Source organism: Haliotis rubra, unplaced genomic scaffold, assembly GCF_003918875.1.
Source record: "Haliotis rubra isolate DU_JTF1 unplaced genomic scaffold, ASM391887v1 Scf1765, whole genome shotgun sequence".
NCBI lineage: Eukaryota > Metazoa > Mollusca > Gastropoda > Lepetellida > Haliotidae > Haliotis > Haliotis rubra.
Genome location: NW_025765742.1, coordinates 90,258 through 95,432, shown reverse-complemented (window position 1 = coordinate 95,432; position 5,175 = coordinate 90,258).

Sequence of the window (5,175 nt, the reverse complement as noted above, 5' to 3'; positions counted from 1 at the left end):
ATTATCATGAACTAAGCTGACAAATTTCAGAACAAGTTCTGAGTATTTTTATCTCAGTTCTTAAACTAAGAAGGTGCCGTCGGCCAAAAGAGGGCCATGCGATGTAACTATTGACATTGTGACAAAAGAGGGCCATGGGATGTAACTATTGACATTGTGACAAAAGAGGGCCATGAGATGTAACTATTGACATTGTGATAGTAGTAAGTAGACAAATCAGCTTGAAAAATCAAAACTTAACGTGCCAACACAGTCGAAACATTGCATGCAATTCCTTCCTACACAGGGGATAATTTCTTGATTTTCAACAAATCCAACACTATTGCTGATTTTCACTATCCTTAGTATCTCGAACTTCGACATATGAAAGTGTAAATGCTTCATTTGATTCTGATTCAGAGAGTGTTATTTCTTCGCGTCACGTTTTAGATTCTCACTTGGAATATGGTCGGTTGTGTAATATACGTGATGATAGTGACATTCTTCACAATCGACTTCAGTTTGAGAGTGTTTGTCAAGTGTATTGACATATCTGTACTATCCAAGTTTGAAATCAGTTTTAGTACAGCCTTAAAACTGCATTATGGCAGATCTTCGGGAGGTGTTTACGTGTTAATAAGACAAATTTTGTTTGAGGGTTCTTTTGTTATTATTGATCCGCTTAGACAAGCGCCTTATAAAGATCGTTTACTTATATTTTAATGTTAGTATCGTACGTCTTACCATCAAGTTACAGTCAAACCCACTTAGCTGGAGATATCACAACAACAGTTAATCGATAAATTAATTCAAATTATCATTCAGATTGTCACATTCGTGGACAATATAGCAATTATACGTCCCTATTTAGACTATTTCACAAATGTCTTAGAGAAGGATGTAGATTCATTTGTTGGATGTTTACTTGATGCAGCAGATTGTATGGAAAGGAGAATGACTATTATTCCAAAAGTATTCACTTTTTATGGACTCGAGTGTCATAAGGCAAAAGAAGAAGCTAAAACACAGTTTACGTACATTTACAAGAAGCAGAAAATAAATGTACAAAACTCAATTGTAGTCTTAAAATGAACATGGAACGAAAATATTATGGCAACAAAACAGATAGACTATGACTAGCTGACGTTGAACAGCATGCAATGCTCAGCCGTATGTCCCTGTTACACTGTTAAACAACTTATCGCATTAAAGACAGAAAATATCAATACTCCTACTTATTTATGGTATATATCACGATGTACCAGCTGAATGTGATTATCAATGCTCAAGAGGTTTAGCATTTTCCTCCTCCCAAAGAGCTAATGTGCTGCCAGATCAGGTATTGTATTCAGGGCGAATGTATCTTCAAACTGACGAGTCTGTCCAGCATGATGGGTGCAACTCACCAAGTGACCTACAACAATACCTAAACACTAAAAGACAGCTCATGCCGTTGTGTTTACAAAGACACCCGGCATTGTTGAAGAAACGAAATCGTGCCAATTCAACTGAAAATGTCAACACAAGATGTTGTCAGCATTGATATTCAGCTAATTTCTGCATATATACTGGGACTACAAACTGTATCCATTTTGTGTAAATTTGATGCCATGTCATAAATAGAATATACAAACAACAAACACGTGTTGCAGGTGCAGGTGCTTTTTGTGGCTAATATAGTTGAAACTAGTTTGATACCATTTTAAAACTCTGAAATATTTATTCAAACAATTCAACATGAAATTGGGTTAAAGATCTCTTTCAACCAAAGTGCGGGGGACCACCGTGCTGGGGACCAGTGAGACAACCTTCGCTTTCTGCCCGGTGTCAAAGTCGGATTTACTGTAAAGGTGAAATTGAAGACAACATTGAAAATACCTCATAGAGAAAATATATATTGAGCCCAACTTCACTTCACAAGATATAAAACACAATATTGTCAGTAAATATGCAGAGTAACACGCTTAAAATGCGGATGGAAAATTTAGGTGTCATCCTTAGAGTAAACATGTAACGTTCAGTGGTTCAGAGGAGACGACGTGTAGAGTGTGAGGGAATGTATATGCACTGAACACTGCTGAATTCCATGATGGCTTTCTTTGTGGACATTCATCCCACTACCTTTCAGTTGAACAAATAGAATCGGTGATATTCACAATCGAACATCAATTTTTATGCATTCAATAGAAAGTTCACATGATTGCCTTCAGGTGGTAATATGCCGACGTGAAGCGAGAGTTAAACGTCGCATAAAATAATTTGGGAACATGATGAACCATCATACAGACCACTTTGTAACACAAACATATCTTTCGTAGATGCTATTTTTTCCATGTTACACATCTTCATGAAGTCTTACATGTTCATGTTAATGATAAAGCGTCACAAAACGGTTGTCTTGTCCTTGATAGAGTAAATGTCGATGACGTTCAACATTTGCACAATTTGATATTTGTTGTAAAGTGAAAAGCCGGGATCCGGGTCCTTCACATTCGAAACAGAACACTCACTTAAAACAAATTCCTGGCTTATGTTGCATGTCGGTAGACATTTACTTGCTGCCGTAAGCCGAGCAAGGAGGTGCTATTTTATTGTTATTTTACCCCAATTTAACGTTGTCATGCATCGTCATTAATGGCTGTTCCAACACTGGCGTATTGGTTGGTTTATTGAGGAATTTCCTTCTGGTTGGCGAGGAACGATCGTGTCATATCTGGGAAAACTTCCATCTTTTGTGCTCCCTGGCCAGGAAGCACCATGTGCCATTTCTCAGAATGGCCAGGTTAGTCCTCACACTGACCGACGCTGTACTGACTGAGAGCTCATGATCAGATCATTAACCTACTGCCGTGACCGTAAAGGCCACCCGGATCTCGTCCATTCTACAAGAAGACATAGTCCGATTTCTTGATTGCTGGGAATGAGGTATCGTTTAGTTATTCAGGCCAGGCACAAGGGAGCTGGTCCTTTCGGTCCTACCGTACGCGTGCTTGAGATAAGGACACACGTGGGGCAACCATCAACTCCTTTTTACTTTGTAATCTTCCAGACACACGTCATGCGTGTCGCTTTTAGTGAATTATTGAATTTCATTTTGTCATCATATCGGCAATATCCCAGCCATACAATTTGATACAATAATATTAACAATATATAATACGTTGACAAAGCAAGTGATAGTAACTAGATTATCAGTGTTGTATCTACAGCTAGCATGTAAACGTATGTGTGTGAATACAATGCAAATATGCCCCTGTCAGTGTTAAAACCTGTGGACAGTGCGCATCACAATAACAAGATCATCACACGTTGTTCTTTAAAACTTGAAACATGTCTTAAGATTGACAACAACTGAGCTTCTGGTTAAAACTGCGGCATTGAGTCCCAGTGGAGTTTCGACGCTGTAAACCAGGCATAGGCCCAGTCTACTACCAGTGGACACACACAAGCGCATGTACATCGATTTAATAGCTAAAGTTCTGGCTTGATAACTGTGTAAGAATCTACATACACTAGACGCCAAAAGAAACGTTACCCTCCTACCTTTATGAATTACTGAAAATATATCAAAGATATTTTAGAAAGCTTTAGTTTACAAGAAAGCTTAACAACACAGCGTTATGCAAATCACGAAACCATTTCTCAAATGCATTCATATTTTGGTGAAATGTATCTTTTTCAGAAGAGTTAAATTGTCCTATATTCGTCCATGCCGAAATAAACCAATAATAGTGATTTTGATTTCCAAAAGACAGGTGGAAATAAGATTCTGCTTTGGAACAATGATAGACCATTTAAAGTCACCATATTTCAACTATTAAAACAAGAAACAACTGTTGTTGTAGAGTGTGTAGAATTGTAAACTAATCATTGCCATGATTTCAGTCTTTTAAAACATTTTCTGCTGATTTGCATGAGTGAAAACAAGTGAAACGAGTCTTTGATATTGTGAAACAATGTTTAGGAACATCTAAACTTATCTTTGTTAACATTTTTTGCTTGCAAAGTAACATTTTTCCATTTTCTGTTTACACATAGCAATATCAATCGCCAAAACGCAGCAATATTCAAGCAGTATTTACATCCATTTCACATGTAGAATGATTCTATAGGGTATAAAGAGAGCCTAGAAGACACGATCTGCTACACAAGTACGAGAAATGTGCCACGATTAACAGATGAAGGGAGAGAAAGAACCATTGGGATGGTGCAGATGGGGTCGACATACAATGTTGTTTCCAACGCCCTCGGATGCCACCGTATCACGGTTATAAGACGTATTCAGGGCTTCAGACAGACTGGGATCACCGTAGACAGACCAAGAAGTAGACGTCCACGCATCACAACGCCAGCTGAAGATAGGTACCTCCGTCATTAAGGAAGGAGGGTAACGTTTCTTATGGCGTTTAGTGTATTTATATGATCAGGAAATGTGTCTCCTCAGGTAGCATTTCATCAATCACTCTTTTTAGCATTACAATAAACATTGCTCGGGTTTTAAATGAAAATGTGGATGGTCAATGGTTGTTGACGGTTTTACAATATCGTGGAGGGTACAAATGTGAACACTGTCAAAAACATGCTAAAATAATGCATGTCGATACCAAAAATATTAAAATAAGACACCAATAAAGATTGTCAAGGAAATAAAATTCTTAAACATTACTTTTCATAGTAAATAATCCTTAATAACCCAAAAAAAATCTTAAATAGAACTGTTTAAAGGCACAGGATGTTCTTAAAGTTGTGTCAAATGTTACATGGGCTGGGGACAAACAAACGCTTCTACATCATATCCAACTCAGATGAGATCTAAACTCGATTAGCTGATGCGGCGTCAACCTATACTTCTTCATTTATTCTTAAGCAGGATGGAGTGTGACGGTTGGCTATGACCTTTTAAGCCATGGTTTATATAAGCTACAATCAAGGGATCCAGCTGTACTTGACATTGACCAGGACCAACACCAACTCACTACAGGGGCCGATTGAAACAAGCACCCAGTGTTTGACAGCTTCTTAGATCGAGCAGCGTCGCAGATGTAACTGGGGCAGCAGCCGCAACTATACAAGGGCCTATCTTACCTGAGACGTTTACAGCTTCCGGGAACCAACGGACATGGATCAATACAAGAACAATCAGCAAGACGAATCTGGTATTAGAACAATCAGCAAGACGAATCTGGTATTAGAACA